Source organism: Pogoniulus pusillus, chromosome 3 (assembly GCF_015220805.1).
Source record: "Pogoniulus pusillus isolate bPogPus1 chromosome 3, bPogPus1.pri, whole genome shotgun sequence".
NCBI classification, from domain to species: Eukaryota; Metazoa; Chordata; class Aves; order Piciformes; family Lybiidae; genus Pogoniulus; species Pogoniulus pusillus.
The window spans coordinates 27,153,845-27,172,972 of NC_087266.1; the positions used below are offsets into that span (position 1 = coordinate 27,153,845).

Below are 19,128 nucleotides of genomic sequence, written 5' to 3' on the forward strand. Positions count from 1 at the left end.
CTGATTATGGAACCAAGCTTCCCAGAGGTCAAATAACTGCAGGGGTTTGTTGGTTTTGTTTGTTGTTTTATTTTTAACTCAAGCTTGTCTCTATTTTTGGACCAATGAAGTTTTATTTATTCGTGCTACCACAGGGCTTCTGCAGAAAAAAAAGTGGTGGATAATTGCATTCATGTCTCCATGTTTTCAGTCCCCAGACCTATTCATAGACTTCTCAGACATCTTCTCACACACTAGATTTAATGCCTGTGATCAAGGTTGAGCCAAGTGAAAGCAAAAACATCAAAGAAAGGCCAAAGTTGAAGACTGTACTGTGTATTGTCCAAAAACTCACACAGTAAAGTCAGTACTGATTGACTCTGTTCAGCTGATACTCTTCATAACTAGAGCATTCCTTAGAAACACTTTTCTCTGTGCTCTTTGTTTTTTCTTCACATCTGCAGAAGTTATATCCATGTACCCTAACATCCACCTAGACGTGCCCCCAGAAAGGGCACAACTGATCCCTATGCTATTACCTAGTTTCTAGGTAGCAGGTACTGCAACATAAAACACCTCAGCCTAAGTTATTCTGTATTCAGCAATGAGAGGTTGCCTCCCAAAATGATTTCTTTTCACCATTTACTTAAATAGCATTCATCATGATGCCACAGTTGCCTGTCTGGGCAACAAGATACAAACGAGCCCTTCCAAAGCCACTTGTTTGATTTTCCCTGTTGTCACTACCACTCAAGTATTCTGACAGCCCCACAGATTTCTCCAGGGGGCTAAAGGATTTGAATTGAGTGGGAAGGGGATTTCAAATCTTTCTTCCTAGCATGAGAACTCTATGGAACTTTGTTAAAGAACAGATGACAAAAGATGACCGTGACCTCACTTCATATGAAACCCAGACTGGATTCTGACTTAAGCAGGAGGTTAATGAGTTGAACAGTCTTACATGTTCATTTGATAGGCAGTGATGAAAAGCTAGCTGTCAGATTTAATTTGTTTGAAGATAAGCTGATTTATTGCTTACAAGTAATACAGTTGGCACAGGGCATGTATCTGAGTAATGGTGTATTTCAGAAACTATCACCGAAACATTCAATTCCAGCAGATTATATTCACCATTCAGAAAAATAAATGCAATTTCTGAAATATTATTTCAAGATGTAATTTTTCTGTATCTTCCCACGTGACCAAAAAAATTCCACAAAATCCCTCAAAATAAAACAAACAAACACAAACATACATTTTTTCCTCTCCACAAATGAGATCTTTTTTTCTTCGCATCTAGCTGGTAGTCATTCACACCTATACCTATACATAGCCATTTGAAATATACTCATCTTTAAATTTAAAAAGCAGAATATCAGTCTATTTATAAAGACATTTGGAAAAAAGCTTTTGTTGGTGCTCTGGCAATGAATGTTTACAGCTTTGCAAGTTCCCTCACTTTCCATTTCTAACAGTATCTTTTGATGGTCTTGTGCTTTACCATCATTTTGGATTAAATAGAGAATTCAGACCTACATTTTGGATTAATAAGAAAATTCAGACCTACTAAATAACAAAGATTCATAGAATTTAGTCCATAGCAAATGCCAGGCTTGCTGCATAACTTGAAGTGCTATGTTACTTTTCAATTACTACTGCTTGCTGCATAACTTGGAGTGCTATGTTACTTTTCAATTACTACTGAACAAGGAATTTTATATGGGAAAAATATTAAACAAATTGCCTTAAAGGACCATCAATGGAAGGAAAATTAAAAGCAGCAGAGTCAACTTGAATAATTACAAGGTATGAAAAAATTGAGCGACATCAAAAGAGGTCAAGATTGATAGGGAACACTAAGGTGAATCAGGACAATCAAAAAGGATGGATATAGTCAGAGATATATTGGACAATATTCAAAAGTCAAATGAATGTCCTTTTGCTGAGCAAAAGCAACACCCAAATTAAACAGATAAAGTTCTCAAGCAGTTTAACAAAAGAGTGAGGAGGTTGGAGAAGGTCTGCTGGAGAAAGCAGAAACAGGGAAACAGATGTGGCCAGCTACTACTGCCTGCTTCAAGGGCAAGTGGTTCCGAGCCAGAAAGGCCTCCATAAGGAGCACTGTCAAAGGCAGAATAATAGACAGAAAGCAACACAAAGACTAACCTTATGTGAACAGAAAAAGAAGTAAGATAAAAAGGAGATATCCTGCTTTCTATTGACTCTGCATCTACTCTGCCCTTCTCCAAGACCACAGGCCGGAAGTAGTTGCTCACTGTGTTGAGTCCTGGATTTCTGATCCAAATCTGCATGCCTATTCCACTTTTGATTTTGTCTCATGGTGTCCACTGACACTACTCTTGCCAAACTCTCAAAGTATCCCTTCCTTGTCCCCACCTACACATCACTGTATCCTCTTAATTTTTCGCATGAAGAAGCAGTAGTGCAATCTTTGTAAACACCATTGGAAAGTGTGTGTAAAATACTCTCTAGAAGAGATAAAAATGGATCAGTATCTCACAATCACTTTTTTAAACAAACAAACAACGCCAGAAAGAAAAGCTTAAAAATACATCAGCGACTTGTTAAAAAATACTACACTGTGGTACTTAATGTAGAGGGTTGTTGTGGCCAAAGTGTAGAACTCCGCACTTAGCCTTGTTAAATCTCATCCCATTGGCCTCTGCCCACCCATCCAGCCTGTTTAGGCCCCTCTGCAAGGCTCTCCTACACTCCAACAGATTAACATCTGTTCCTATCTTGGTGTCATCTTTTAACCTGATGGTTTACTACAGCAGTGATTTTCAAAATGCAGAACAGTACTAGTTAAAAAAAAACAAACAAACAAACCAACAACAAACCAAAACCAAAGTAGCACATTACTTGTATTTATCTCCAATTTTGTACAGTTACACAGTTGCAAATAAAATTCAAATGCAGCAAGAAAAAGACGTTAACTAACCAAATAAATAGCATTTTACTGCTAGTCAGATTAGCCTTTGAGCCATCACAAGCACTGTGGCATCCTGCAAGATGCCACATTGTACCTGATATGCCAAATTCAAATTGACCCTTCTGAAGCCCACAGATGGAGCAAACAGCCACCATATTTTGCATGGCTACCATGCTGTATTATATCTGTTTGCTTCTTGAAATGGAAATTACTTTCTTAAATACCTACTGATACATTTTACAGCTGCATCCAACTAAAAGACGTGGCCAGGTATGAAACAGTATATTTATGAACAATGGGACACTTTGCACACGTTTCATACCCCCTGAGAACTCAGAGAAGCAGTGCTGAGCCCTGATATTAAATTACCAAAGTTCCTCTGCTGAAATGCACTGTATGATACTAAGGGAATTTACACGGAAAGTAGACCTAATTTTGTTTTAAAAAAATCTGAAATTAAATGCACATCTCTCATCATCCCATTGCCATCTACAAGTTACTAATATCTTTGTGGTAGAATTACTCAGAAAAAAATCTTGTGCATTAGAACATCATCCTTGTGTTTCAATAGCATTCAGTTGCTGTCACTTGGAATGTAAAACAATTGGCATATCAGCATGATCCAGGATTATATAATGTGCTAGCTGAAATTAAGCCAAGCTCCAACATCATATCACTACACTGCTGCTGTATGCTAAGTAATTGTGTATCTGCAACATCGCACACAGAACCTATTTGCAAAGCATTTAAATGAGGCTGGCACACATTCCAAGACCTTTCCACAATGATGTCGACAAGCAATTATTCTAGCTGCAGTCCTGCTTCTTCAATGCTACTCCGTAATTAACTACCTCACAGATAAACAATACAGGTCATAAATACTTCTACCTGGAGACAGACACTGGTGACAGAAATCAGTAGGAAGCTGGGAGAGGAATTAAAATTAACCAGATGAAGAAGAGTGTTCATGTAACTGAAGAACACTGTACTGCAGCATTTGTTTTAGCTCCAAGGGGAGAAAAGTCATAGGAAGCAGGAATGACATTTGGATTGTCTTCATTGAGCTGAACAAGGCAAGATAAACTCAGCTAGAGTCAGTAACACTGAAAGAAGAACATAGCAGTCAAAAGATGGTCTCATAAAATTTCTGAACACTTCCATTAATAGTTAGACTTGTATAGTCCATGTATTTGAGCATGACAGCTGAGCTCGTTAGAGCTTCAAACAAGAGAAAAGCCTATGAACACTGGCACCAATGACAGCACTAGCGTCATCGAGTGACCTGAGTGAAGAGACTGACCGGAGACTATGTGTCTGCTGCCAATGTGACATCCCAGTGCCTGCTTTACTGTGGATTTTCACATAGGAGGAAAAGTTTGGGAGAATTTTTTAACTCTAGAAATTGACATCAGCTGTCTGCTTTTAACTGTGATTTTGTCTGGTTTCAGAGAGAATGAAGGTAAACATTCTAAAGTTTATTGACTTTTAACAGACAGCCCTAAGGAAATCCTGTAAAACTGATACTTTGAAGACTGACCACAATATTTCTATAACCTTAGATAAGTCACGAATGTAATATTTTAGCAGAAATGGTGCCATCAATTCCCTGCAATTCAAACTATGAATAAAGCCTTGGTGATACCCAACACATTTTAAAGCCACACACCGGAACAGAACCTATTTAACTAACCAAAGAAAATCAGGGGTTTTAGACAGGAACTACTTAAACTTCATAATGGGTTTTTATTTTCTTATAACTTCAGTTTTAGCTCACAAATCTTGTTACATAAGATTTCCATGGTCAACACTGCAGCCCCTGACCCAGACTGAGAGGGACACAGCAATGGAGATTCCTCCTGGGCTAAACAACGAGCCTGGTTTGTTCCAGAGGAAGCTGTGGAGGGGAGAAGCTATGTGGTGGACAGGAGACCTAATATGTTCTGTCACTCTGGACAGCTCTGAAAAAAGTACCTGCACTGTGCATTTCAGCAAAGAGCTCAGGTGAGTACTATAAAAAGTAGTCCTAAACAGCCTACCTACTTTATCCTTTATAAAAATGAAATCTGGTCAGAGAACAACATGTAAATATTACTTGAGAACAATTTACATCTGTTTCACAGGTCAGTTCAGGGCAACAAGCTCAGACCAAAGAAAAGCCTCGGAAAACCCAAACCTAGAGCTGCACTGAACCAGAATTGGTTTTATATTATGATAATATTTTAAATTCTCTTAAAGATATAGAGGACAGCCCATGGTCTGTAAAGCTTACTTTTTGTATACATAGTACGTCACTTAGGAAACAGAAAGACAGATGAATTGGTATGTTAAGGAAACATATGCCAAGAAGTTTCCCATATTTTGCCCAATTTTCCAAATACTGCTTTATCTCCAGCAGTACTTTCTAGAGTCAGACACTTTTTATAGGAAATTTCTTGATCTTCTATAGCATGAGGAAAACTGAAAACAAAACAGGACCTGCACTCACACTGCTATTTTTCATTAAACTAGGAAGCTGTTCTCACCGTGTCATGGGTCGACTTTTCATCAATACTTCACAGAACATGAACAAATACTGCTTGAAGCAGTGCAATGAAATCATCAATAGCTTAGCAAATGTACTTCATGTGTTTATTGAATGAACATCAAGATGTGTCAAAGAGCACATGAAATGACTTAAGGTTTCACATATCTTAAAACCAATCCCAGCACATGCATAGGCTGAGGAATCTTAACAAAAAAGTCTGTCTCATAAAGAAGGTAGCCAGAGCAGACAAACTACGAGATACATAACTTTCGGAACATCTTAGGAAATGAATAAAAGTTATTTGTATTTGGCTAACAGCACCAGGAATGAGTGGCTCATCCCTCCCTGGAATCTTATTCTACATTAAAAAAAAAAAAAACATAACCTGCAAAAACACTGAGACCCACAAAAAAAATCTTGAGGATGGCACTGTTTGTTGAAGAAAACTATAAAACAGGGAACAGATAAAGACATATGGTCAGCAGGAATGGTCAATCTTTGTTTAGTCAATGCAGAGGCCGATGATTTAATTCTGAAAAGTTTTCCTTTTCATTCTCTGTTACCATTCTCTACTGTGGCAGTAGTAAAACAAACTGGTAGTTAAAATAATCCATTTTCTCAACATAGTTGTTGGTATAAAACCTCCTCCTAGTGACTCCAACTCATATAATCTAAAAATCTTTACAATCTTGAAACTACACAAACCCCAGGCTTAGCTTTCATTTAGCCCTGGCCCGGTCTGAACTTTTGACTTCTGGAATCCAAACTAAACTGTGTTAGCCTTCCTTAGCCCTACATTCATTCCTTAAGAACTTTCCACCTCAGAGACAAATCCTCTGCACACAGATATATCACAGAGGTGTAGGCCTTTAGCTTGGATTACTCAAAGTAAAATCCATATTAAAGGCCTTCTCAGAGTTCCCTTACTCCCATTACCTGCTCATTTTAACCTAAAACTTGTCAGCATCTCTGTTCAGACTCCTTCCTTTTCTGTATCTCCTGCAAGCTTTCTTCTTCCTTTCATCTCTCATTATGTGATTCTTGTCCACCAGATGTTACCTGAATGATCCCCTCAGCCACTCATTTCCAGCATTTTGGGAAAGCTGTAAAGCAAGATTCCTTTTGGAATTGGTCATCCTGAGTTCCATCCTGAGCCTATTTATAGTTCTCTCTAATTAACACTGTGCTTTTTCCACTGTCAATTTGTAAGATTCCTGGCACCATCAGGATGAAGCCTACATTTAAACAAAGTATTGGTGTATACAGCCTACATTTCTTTCAAATGCTACAGAATTCACCCTAAGCAACACTGTAAAGCATTTTGTTTTCATATGATCTTTCAAAAAGTATTAATTACCAATACAACCATGTCTCCTCCACAGATCTGCTTCCTGCAAGAAGCCTGAATAACTAAAATTTCATGTTTACTTGGAACTTCCACTAATAATTACCCTCTAGACAGTCCCTTTCAAGATCACCTCATAATACTTAGCTCTCAGGAAGAAGTCTTAAATAAAATGCTGCTAAGTATACTAGCTAGCTCTGACTATGGATACCTGAAAACCAGAATTCTTTCTGGTGGTCTCAAATTATGTTTTATCCAGGGGATACAGCTATGACCTTTAATACAGACAGATACCATGTGACAAGGTAAAAACAGAAAAGTATTTCTTCAGACCCCATATCTTTCGTACATAGGAACAACTAACAGTCTAACAAGACTTTCTACTTCTATTGTCCACAGTTAGAAAAAGAGACTACAGATGATATGGAAGACTTCAGTGCTCTAAAACACAACACTGTCTCAAAACAGATGCACAAGGGCAGCTTATGATCAACTACTACTTTGCTGTTTGTTTTTATTTTCCTTTTAAACAAGTAAACAAAAAACCCAAAGCAACAAAACAAACAGAAAATTAAATGCAGTGGCTTTGTATACCAAAGATACTGGGATAACAACTGCTGTACAGCTTAGGCAACATCATGCTCCACAAATCCTCACCCTTGTTGAGCTATGTTAGGTGGCTACCTATTAAATTAGACCATCGAAAGTGAGATTTGTAAGACTTTCATAAGCTGTGGTCTTCCTTAGCACCTAAGAACTGTATACACAATTTACTTACACTTGGTTTACCAAGACAAGACTCTGAACATCAGCTTGAAAAGCAGGTGCTGCCAGTGCAGAAAGCTGCAGCAGGGCTAATCTGCAGTGGTGTTCATTGTGGTTGACAAGAACATTAAGAAACAGACATAATTAACACTAAGCTGCAGTTATCTTCTAAAAGAGCTTCTAATCATGATTATTCTCTAGCCTAAATTGTGCCAGGGAGGTTTAGGTCAGACATTAGGAAAAACTTCTTCTCTGAAAGGGTTGTTAAACTCTGGAACAGGCAGCTCAGAGAAATGGTGTCATCACCATTCCTGGGGGGATTTAAAAGTTACAGGGATATGTTGCTGAGGAACTTGGTTTAGTGGTGACATAGCAGTGATGGGTTAACAGTTGGAGTAATGGATCTTAAAGGCCTTTTCCAACCAAAATGGTTCCATGATTTCATGTTTGCATTTTGACTCAGTCCAAAACATTGCCATTTGTGTGGTTCAAGAACACCAACATGTCCAATTTGATGCCATTCCCAGTCCTGTACATCTCCAGAAGTCCTAAGGAAACTTTTTTTTTCCATTTTAGTCTTAACCCAGAGCACTAATCCCTTCAAATGTCTTCAAAGTGGCAACTGGTTTTGGTTTTGAGGGAAAACTGCCTCATATGTTTTGACAACCTAAACTAGACAGATCAATTAAAGCACCCTAAAACCACAGTTTGGTTTCCAAAAAGACAGCACTGAACCACATTATTAATAAATCAATGGTAGCAGCTACTTGGCATAGAAATCTGGGAGAATACACTCTTGTATAGCACTTTACACCATCATTCAATGTGCCTACCTTGAATAAAAATGCCCAACAATCTTGTCTTCTTTTCAAGACTCCAAAAACTCAAACCTTGAAACATGATACATTGTTTCTAAAATTTAAGCATAGTATCATTAAAAAAAAAACAAAACCAAAAAATACCACCACTATGTATATATAAAATAATAATTTCAGCCAAGCTTAGTTGTTTCTTTTAACTTATGTCAGAATAGTTAAAACTCAAGCCTAAAGCTGCTTTAAAACTCCAGAACAGCTGCCTGAAACCCAACATAAATTTTTTTACTATTGCCTTGTAATTACAAATCAACCCAAAGTACTTCTGGTTCCTGCTTTGAAAGTAGAGATCCAACACCTAGAATATAAGCCAGCAATCTTGGAGCAAACAAATGTGAAGCCAAATTAGACTAACATGCCCAGCTACAAGCTGGCTGAGCCCCATTGGAAGCAAGCAAGCAAGCAAGCCCATAGGCTTCAGGGGACAGCGCAGACACAGGTGTGCAGATGTGCCATACTCACTGAACTTCTCACAGCTTGCGAGGATGGGTGGGTCCTGTTCTGAATTTTAACAGCCAAAAGAAAATGAAGAATGTATTTCTCATCAGCCAACTTAGCAGGCACAACTCTGAATAACACTGAGGATGTCTGCTGAAGCCATTTCTTCAGCAAAAAATCACTCCAAAAGCTGTGCCAAGTGATTGCATTCCTCTCTTACCTCTGCTGCATCAAAATTCTAATAGCATCTGTCCTACTCTTCTGCATACTTAACAGATCCAAACAGGGATTTGCTGGTCTGCTTCTTAAGTGCCACTTATTTAAGACTTGACACAATACACTGGTGTCTGTTTTCAGTAAAATTTTATTACATTGGTGTGAGATTCCTAACCAAAGAAGCTGATTCTTATTTGAACTGAAGATAGATGGGCAAAACAGATGACAAACTAGTAACCTGGTCCCATTAGTTTTGCAAGCCAACAACTTGGTAACAGAATGTTTTCTTTTTTTGTGCATGATAAAGAGATTCTCATTATGCATCCAAAATCTGATTCTGTCATGCACATAAAAATTAACTCATAGCGTAACAAGTAGACTTTAGCTCAGCGTTTAATGTTCTTCTGTAAAACAGGATGAAAAAACATTGGAATTTTTCTCATTGGGAAATGAGATTTTAGTTTAATTAAACACTTTGTGAGAACATAGGCATTTCACTTCATCAATATTTTAAACAAAAACAGTACCAATGGTTTTTAAGTGCTCCATCCTCAAATGAGATTGATATTTTGTCCCAATTAAGCACAAAACACTGACATCTCAGAATCTCCCACAGAATGCATCACAGAATCACAAAATCACAGATCATAGAATTTCTTAGATTGGAAAAGACCTTCAAGATAATCAAGTCCAATCATTAGTTTCACACTGACTAAACCAAATCCCTCAGCAAAACATCTAATCACTATGAATCACTGTGGTTAGAAAGGACCACCAGGATCATGCAGTCCAACTTTCATCCCAGCATCCTTAATCACTAGACCATAGCCTCAAGCACCACATCCACTCTTTTTTTAAACACCTCCAGGGATGGTGACTCCACCACCTGGAGTTTATGGCTTATGAAGGCAGTAAAGAACTTCCTCGAAACATTCAACCTAAACCTCCCCTGATGCAACTTGAGGCCACTTCCTCTTATCCTATCATTAGTAATTCAGGAGAAGAGACCAGCTCCAGACTCACTACAACCTTCTTTTAGGTAGTTGTAGAGGGCAGTAAGTTCCCCTCTCAGCCTCCTCTTTTCCAGACTAAACAACCCCAGTTCCCTCAGCTGCTCCTCATAAGTCATGTTTTCCACACCTCTCACCAGCCTCATCACCCTTCTCTGCACCTACTCCAGCACCTCAACGTCCCTCCTATACTATATATACACACACACACACACACACACTATATCCCTATACTATATGAAAACTTCCTGTGAACAGTTACAGGCTTGAAGCTTGAGTCCACAAGTGGCTGTCACAATCCATTTCAAAGAGTACTTGTACCTACAGCAGAAGAATTCTCCACAAATACAGAAAGACTTAAAAAAAAAAAAATCACCACAAAAATAACTTAAACTCTCTGCTTCAACAGCATCTTTGTTACTCCTTAAAAGTGAAATTGTGTCCACACTCCATTTGCAGCAAAACTAAGATTTCTCCCAAGAAAATCCACTGCTTTTAAAAAGCAGTGACAGTTTTGTATATACAGAAACAGGATTGTCCCAATGACACTACTGAACTTAATCACCAACTGACAGCAGCTGAAGGGATGACCAGGGACAAGTGACACAGCCATGCAGTCTTCACAGGAAGCAAAATGTACTTAAATACTTTTCAATTCATCACTTTCTAAACACTTCAAATGATCTCAACATATAATTTTAGAAAGCTTGTTTCCTACTTTCCTTTACAAGTTTCATCTTCAATCTATCAGTTTTCAGTATCACTAGCATGAGGAGAGAGGTGAGGTATGAAGTTCCTTTATCCTTCTTTGAGACTCCACTTGCTCTTAGTATTCTGAGCACTACCTCTTCAATTATGCAAACTTTGGGGATTTCTTGTGGGACTTAATCCTAACTAACATACAATTCTTCCAAGGTTATAAATCAGGTGTTAACTTACCTTTCATCCAGCACATATGCATATATTCTGAGGAAAGACACTAAGGCTGTCTCTCTTGAAAGCCAACACCCAGACATAATTAAAAGCATGTTTTTTTTTCCCAATGAGCTCTTCAAAAGAAGAAATAATTTAATAAATAATAAATCTCACAAGTGTAAAATGACACAGGCTTTCTAATACCCCTGCCTCTTGTGAAATTCACTTTTCATTCCATTAGAAAACAACTGTGTAAAGAATTGATACACAAAGATATTTAAAACATATTCCTATGTACATTCACAAAGATCTTACAAGCAAAGATAAAATAGTTTGATCACATGAGATTCTGTACTTTTGACTATTGGTCACTGTGCTCCACAACTGAATAGTTGCTGATTTTTATCCTTTTTGGATTGAACAGAGGAGTGGATGAGAGCAGCAAATCTTTGTTAATAATACTGTGGAGTTATATCCAGAGCTGGGGATCAGAAAAATCCTCTTTTGGAGACTCCTGTGCTTACTATGTCATTGGTCAGTAAACAATAAGAAAAGAAATACTGATTGGTGGGTATATATTAGAAGACAACTACTCTGCCCTGGTGAGGCTGCATCTCAAATACCATCTCTCAGTTTAAGGACACGGAACTGCTTGAAAGAGTCCAGCATAGAGCCACAAAAATGATTAAGGGAATGGAATATCTTCCTTATGAGGAGAGACTGAGGGAGCTGGGGCTCTTTAGCTTGGAAAGGAGAAGACTGAGAGGTGATCTCATTAATGTTTATAAATATGTAAAGGGTGAGTGCCGAGAAGATGGAGCCAAGCTCTTCTTGGTGATGCCCAGTGACAGGACAAGGGGCAATGGGTTGAAGTTGAGGCAAAGGAAGCTCCATGTAATCATGAGAAAGAGTTTTTCACTGTGAGGATGCCAGAACACTGGAACAGGCTGCCCAGGGTAGTTGTGAAGTCTCCCTCCCTGAAGGCCCACCTGAATGCATTCTTGTGTGATCCAGTATAGGTGATCCTGCTCTGGCAGGGGAGTTGGACTGGATGATCTTTCGAGGTCCCTGCCAGCCCCTAGCATTCTGTGATTCTGTGTGAACTAGCATTACAAGAACCATGGAAGATTTTTTCTGACAAGCAGGTTTACAAATTAGCAGCACCATAGCACCATTCATAAGGAATTGGTCAATTTGCAGCCTAACAGCCTGGTGTGGCACAGAAACACAGATGATAACATAACGAAGGAACAGTAAAGTTACTTTCTTTGAGACCCGTTCTCATTGCCAAAGAAAAACAAAAAGGAAACATTTTTGCAAGTGAGCCATTAAATAGGTGATATAAACCAGGATATAGTCTGAAATATTTCATCACAAAGGATGAAATAATGCCCCTAACACTATTGTGAAAGGAGGATGCTCAACAACAGCTGCTCCAATAAGGGGTTTGCAATAGTAAAACTGGGGATACATTATATTTAAGACCTGCAAAAGAAGAGGAATGCAGAGTTCTGAGGCAATAGAAGTCCAGAAGAATGGGAAAAGGGTCCAGCCTAACAACTGTGGGAACAGAACAGGGTTATCCAGAGAACTAAAGTCTCTTGTCAGGTAGACACTGGGCTCTCAGAAAATAAAGTTGTTGATGTTCAAGTAATTAAAAGAAGGAAACATAATGAATGACAACTGGGACAGAATTATGGAAGACAGGTCTTGTTAAACTAAACTCTTCTTCTGTGAACATGGAAGTAGTTGCTTTAAATGAGCTATGCTACCTCTGATAGCTGAACTGTTCATAGAATCAACCAGGTTGGAGGAGACCTCCAAGATCATCCAGTCCAACCTAGCACCCAGCCCTGTCCAGTCACCTAGACCATGGCACTAAGTGCCTCATCCAGGCTTTTCTTCAATACCTCCAGGGATGGTGATTCCACCACCTCCCTGGGTAGCCCATTCCAATGGCAAATCACTCTCCCTGGCAAGAACTTCCTCCCAACATCCAGCCTGTACCTCCCCCAGCACAACTGGACACTGTGTCCCCTTGTTCTATTGCTGGTTGTCTGGGAGAAGAGACCAACCCCGACCTAGCTACCCTTTCAGGTATTTGTAGACAGCAATGAGGTCACCCCTGAGCCTCCTCTTCTGCAGGCTAAACAACTTCCTCATCCTCTCCTCACAGGGTTTGTGTTCCAGGCCTTTCACCAGCCTTGTTGCCCTTCTTTGGACACGTTGCAGTATCTCAATGTCTCTCTTGAATTGAGGGGCCCAGAACTCAAGGTGTGGCCTATTAAATATTAGTGCCTGCTCTAACATTATGACCAAAAAGAGTAAATAAAGAATCTGGACGTACAAAAAGGGATCTCAAGTAGTGATAGAGAGGTGACGCTGCTTCTGCATTTTGGGCCAACGTAGACATTCTTGAAGCATTGTTCACTCTAGGATAGCAGCAGTAAGTTGGACAGTTTAGAGAATGGCCACTGGAAAACTGAGGGATTAGAGCATGCCCCTTTACTGTAACATTTGAAGAGACCTATCCTTTCATCCTAGCAAAGAGGAGATAAAAAAGACTACAGACTAAGCCACTACACAGCAAATAGAAACTTAATTATTCAAGAATTTCTGCCTAGATGAAAAAGGCCTCATCAAGACAAATTACTGGAAACTGGAGCTGGATAAATCCAGATGAAAATGTACACCATATTTCTCAACAAAGGAAAATATAACCCACTTATAGTAACCACTAAGGATTATGGTGGATTTTTAAATCACTGGGAACTTTATAAATATCAGCGTTTATGATATAGTGGATGCTATTCAAATATAGATACAAGCCTTGGGAGCCAACAAGAGAATATTAAACCCTTTTGTTCTGCTTTGCATGGAACATCGGGGTAGGTGACCACAAGAGATTGTTCTGATCTTTTAATGTCTGCATCCATGGATAATTTCCCCTCATTTTTTTCTTCAATAGATAACCACTGTGCTCTGCTACAGACAAAGTCCTTCTCTTGGTTCGCAAGGCACTGAAAATAGTACTTACTTTGTCCTTCATTGCAGTTTTGAATTAAAGCCATTATGGTAATGGCTCATCATCTCGACAATTTTAGGAAGCTTCCTTGCTTTCACAGAATGTTTATTCTAATTCCTCAAGAAAGCAGCCCCAGTTAGTTCAGAAAGTGACCTACTTGACTGAGAAACACAGGTCCAGCAAAAGTACCATCATCAGGTACTGCACCTTTCCTGATGCTGTGTACTGTGTTCACAACATGCTGCTCTACAACAATCCAGTCTTGTTCTTCCATCATGAAGGCACAACCAAAATCAAGACAAAACACCTTCATAACAAGGCCTTAATAACAATGGTTACAGTCTCTTCATTATGCACTTTCCAGTTCTCTCAGTAAAGAGATCTAATCAAAGTATATGGTTTTTCACCCATAAATACATGCCTCACTTCGATACTTATCCCAATCACTCCTCTGTGGTAACTCTCTGTATTAATGTGAGTGACATGCTGCTGGCTCACAGGAAATCATGACTTCTCTGCAGATTCTGTAAAGAAGGATGGAAGTTAGTCCTTTATGTTTTGTCACTAAATTAAGGATTTGTTGGGAAATGTCTTCCCGAAGCTTTGAGCACATCTATATGCTGACATGAGCAGTTGCCTTGGAAACTAAACTGCTCAAAATGTAATAAGGACAGAAGACACGTTAGCCAACAGCTTCAGAAATGTTCCCATCATTAACAACTGCACTGCTTGTCAATCTCTACAGTATTACAGGAACTGCTGCTAAGTAATTCTATCAATTCTATCTTTGTGCAAAACAAGGAGGTTTCAGGGCAGGGTATTTTAGGGTAGAGGGGGCTTAGATTTAAGAGAGAACTCCCGCAGCCCTGTTTTTAGCCAGTTATTCAGCACTCTGATATCTGGAAAGATGTAAAAACATATAATGATTGGTTTTGCATTCCCCATTCATGCAAGGTGCAACCAGAGTTGCAACATTTCATTGTTGTCAACCATCATTCAAGATGCACACACACAAATAAACCAAATAACAGCTACTGATGGGAAACAACTTTTGGGTTTGTGCATGCAGGAAAAAAATAGCTTAAAAAAAAAAAGATAATTTTACTTGGCAGATTCATGTTTTTTCTCATTCAACTATAGGAACTGAACAATTTTCATGAATATAAGATTAAATATTTGTTCAGATGACTGTTCAAAACACACCATACTGGCAAAGAAGTTATATTTGTAACACCATTGTGGTTTATTTCAATGTGGAGACAGCATGACACATACAGGCACTGGTATGCAGGACTAACTCGTGAAGCAACATTCCTCTGACTGATGTAAAATCCTTGCAATATTATATATTTTAAATTACCCATAATATATCAAACACACCTATATTTTGAATAAGGGATACAGAATCCCATGTTAGGATGTAAGAAAATTTTCAGAAGTGACCCAGGTCATCCTTGGTAGAAAATACCTTTTTTCATTTAATAAAAAAACTAACCAAAACCAAACCCAAATAAAACCAACCAAACAAAACCCACATCATTACCTTGGTAAGAAACATCTCTCTGTTTCAAGAGTTTTTTGCATTACATTCAGGAGCTGAATCACTTGAATCCTTTCAAATACATCCCACAGCTCTACAGGCAGGGCAAGGGAGGAAACATAGAACCAAACTTAACCTTAAAAGAAATCAACTCACAGACTATGATCAGCTCCAGTGTGGGCATCATCACAGTACACAGAAAATACAAACCCATGTTCTTTTGCTAACTGCTGCCAGGGATTAGGTGTCTAACTCTCTAGTTAGGATGACGTACCTCTAGTGCAAATTGTCTTATCAATATGATCATGAAAGATAATTTATTCTGCCTTCACTTCTTCAAATGTTCCACCTTGAACTTCTACAGTTCTTGGGGGAAATTTATGACAGGCCTAACTGCAAGACTTGCTTAGTTCAAAATGGTACTGTCCTTCTAAATCAGTGCTGTTCATTCTCCCCCAAAGCACTCAAAAAGCAGAGGAAAAAAGGTTAAGCACATAATGCTTGGAGCTTGCTTCCAGCTCATCCCCTTTCTTACAGCTTAGATGACCCAGGATGTCCCTGGCATCCAGCAAGGCCCCTTGCCTTAATCTGCAACACTTCATTCCTCCCCCTTAACTACACAGTATCTCTTAGAAACATTCAGTTAAAATTCTTTTTATAGCTTAACTCAATATTTATTTCCCATCATGTTCCACACAGTCCCATTACCTTAGCAAAATCCGTCAGACAATATACACTATTGTCATAATTAATAATCAATTCTCCAGCATATTTTTCTTTTGGTTTTTTTTTTTTTCTTTTTATGTACTTTCAGATCTTAGCAGTGGCAAGAGCCTGATTTGTGATGAAGATGTAGAGTGATAAGAAGAGTATGTGTGTATGAGTTGACTAGATCATGATAATTGAGTCTGTATGAGCCCCCTTTTATCTTTACTGGCCTCGAGCTTGGCTGCAAGCTATACCACAAGGGATACAGCAGCATCAAAGCAAATTTACCTCCAGATCTTTCTACTCAAAGCCTTCCATGCAATTATTCATATTGAGCTGACAAGTTTAAGGAATGATTTCCTAGAACCCTTGTATTAACCTTCACACACTCTTTTGCCACAAGCAAGAAACTTGTTTGGGCAGCCCATAATCTGCCAACTTGACTGCATGCCCAGTACGGATGAGACTTTTTCTGAAAGCTGCTGGTGTTGGAGATGTTGCTATAAGAGGTCATCTTATAACTGCATTGTTTCGTGTAGGGTGGTGCTAATCAATTATTCAAGCAATTTGATATGGTGGCTATAGAGTTTTGAAGACTTGTACTCTACAAAACGAAGGAGATGGTACAGTCAGATAATAGTCTGCAGGCTTAGTGGCCTCTGAAAATCCTTGGTCATGTCAAATCAAATACTATTTTGTAGGCAACTAATGCATGAGCCTGGTCTGGTGATAATTACTGAACTTCTCTCTGTAACATAAGGAAGATGAAGAATGTACTAGCACAACAGGTAAACTGCACAGGGTCTTTAAGTCTCGATGCTAGCATCCCACTTTATCGTGATGTAAGTAATAGTTAGACTAAGAATTCTGGATGAAGCTAAAGAATATGATTAAAATAGTGACTTAACATGCAGTAAGCCAGCACTACATTTGCACCTCTGCCTAGGGAGATGTTTTGCTCTCTCCTCCCCCAGCTCTCCCACTACCCCTAAACAAAACAGAAAGCCTACCAACAAATAGAGAGAAGTAAGACTTTGACTACTCACCATTACAGGACCAATATGTCCTTTTAAGCATCCAGTTTCTACACAGCTTAAACAATAGCACAACCACAGATTTTAAGACTTGATTAATATTTTTGCTACTTGTAAGATCTGGAAGGAGATGATAGGGCAGGATATTTTAGTGTTTGCAGCAGTGAGGGGTATTTTTAAAGAATGAAACAATTGTAAGTTAAAAAGTTACAGGGTAATCTTTTACAAACAAATCTGTCACGCAAGTCAAGAAAGGTTTCAGCTTTTTGTCTGAAGACAGAGCATGGTTAACAGAGGACAGCAGGCCTGAAAGGGTAATTTATTGCATCAGCTGTATCAGCTTATTGCAAGAGGAACTGGATTGCCCTGTGGAAATACCTGCTTATCTCTAAACAATTAGCTTAGACTAGACACTGAACTTTAGACAGTTAGTACTAGGTGAGATGCATCATGCCTGACTTTATTCTCTTCTACCTCTGTGCCTTCCATTGCCTGCAGGAACAGAAGGGTAATGCTCCCTGTTTTCACTTGATGTAGGACATTATTCAGCATCTCGGGTTCCTTGTGTATTAGCTCCCGAGAGTCTCTGGCCTCTAGAGAACCAGGAGGACACAGATATAGTCAGCTTTTCTAAAACAATGATCCAAAAATAGAAAATCCCAGTACCTGTTCTTCATATGTTCACAGAATATTAGTTTACAGGTGTTCTTCTCTTCCTCCAAGCATCACAATTTAAATACAAAAAAAAAAAAAAAAGGGAACCCACGATCAAAAATTTCATAGAATCATAGAATCAACCAGGCTGGAAGAGAAATAAACACAAATACCCCAAACAAGACAGTCAGCTGGTGAGCCTAGGCTACCCACAGGCCTTTTCATATGAGGCACAGCAGGTAAGCTGATGCAAGCAAAACTTCAATCTATGACACTGTTTTCTTAGGATACATTTATTTTCAGCAAACACAGAAAAAAATATGTCTCCACATTCATATTTATCTAATAAAATCTTTGTTGATTTTTTATTAGTATGTATCTATCAATGAACACAAATTAAAAGTCAAACATCAATTGTGAAAGAATTCTGTTCCCCTAAGTTCCCTGCTTACTAGATTTTTATCAAAGTATTTGAAAATATCTTACTCCTCTCTTACAGCCACATCTGCCTTTTGCATAACAAAAAAGTTCACATACAGAAAGTTACAGCTTTTCAGTTTAGGAGAAAACAATGTCATTGAGCAAGTTCCTAGAGGCTCTACACTTCTCGCTTCTACAGACAGTGAAACCTTTTCTTACCCTTTTGCTAAGTGTCACAGCGAATTTGCATTCCTGTTTAATCATGGACCAAAATAAAGCACAGTGCTGACACTGTCATCTGAGTTCCCAGTGAAAAGCCAGGGAAGTTTATAATAATAACAGTTCTTCATGGCCTGCTAGGCAGACTGACTAATGGACCTGGGCTTTGGTGAAAAAAAGTGTTTCCAATGACACAGAAAGGAGCTGTGGACTGTTTAAACTCAGAAATAGAAATACAGGGAGAGTTCAATCTACTCATACATTGCACAGGCAATAGCAAGAGGGTTTGTTTAGGAACTGCAGGTCATACAACCTATGTGTAAGTAGACAATTTGTTGCAATATTGCAACAAATATGGTACAAGTTACGGCACAATTGCTAGCCAGTCCTTGAAGTGGACTAACAACTGTGTGGGGAGTATTATGGGTTTGCACCCCTCCTGACAGCAGGTGAAACATTACACAGCACAGCTTTGCCTGCTTCAGGTCCAAGAGGACTTTGGCTTTCC

At 38.8% G+C, this 19,128-nt stretch overlaps 1 protein-coding gene across 3 annotated transcripts in view; it reads right to left on the minus strand.

The window, feature by feature from the left end:
- The window catches only part of DCLK1 (doublecortin like kinase 1), a 265,632-nt gene that overhangs the window by 176,760 nt on the left and 69,744 nt on the right, over nucleotides 1-19,128 (minus strand). The window lies entirely within an intron of this gene.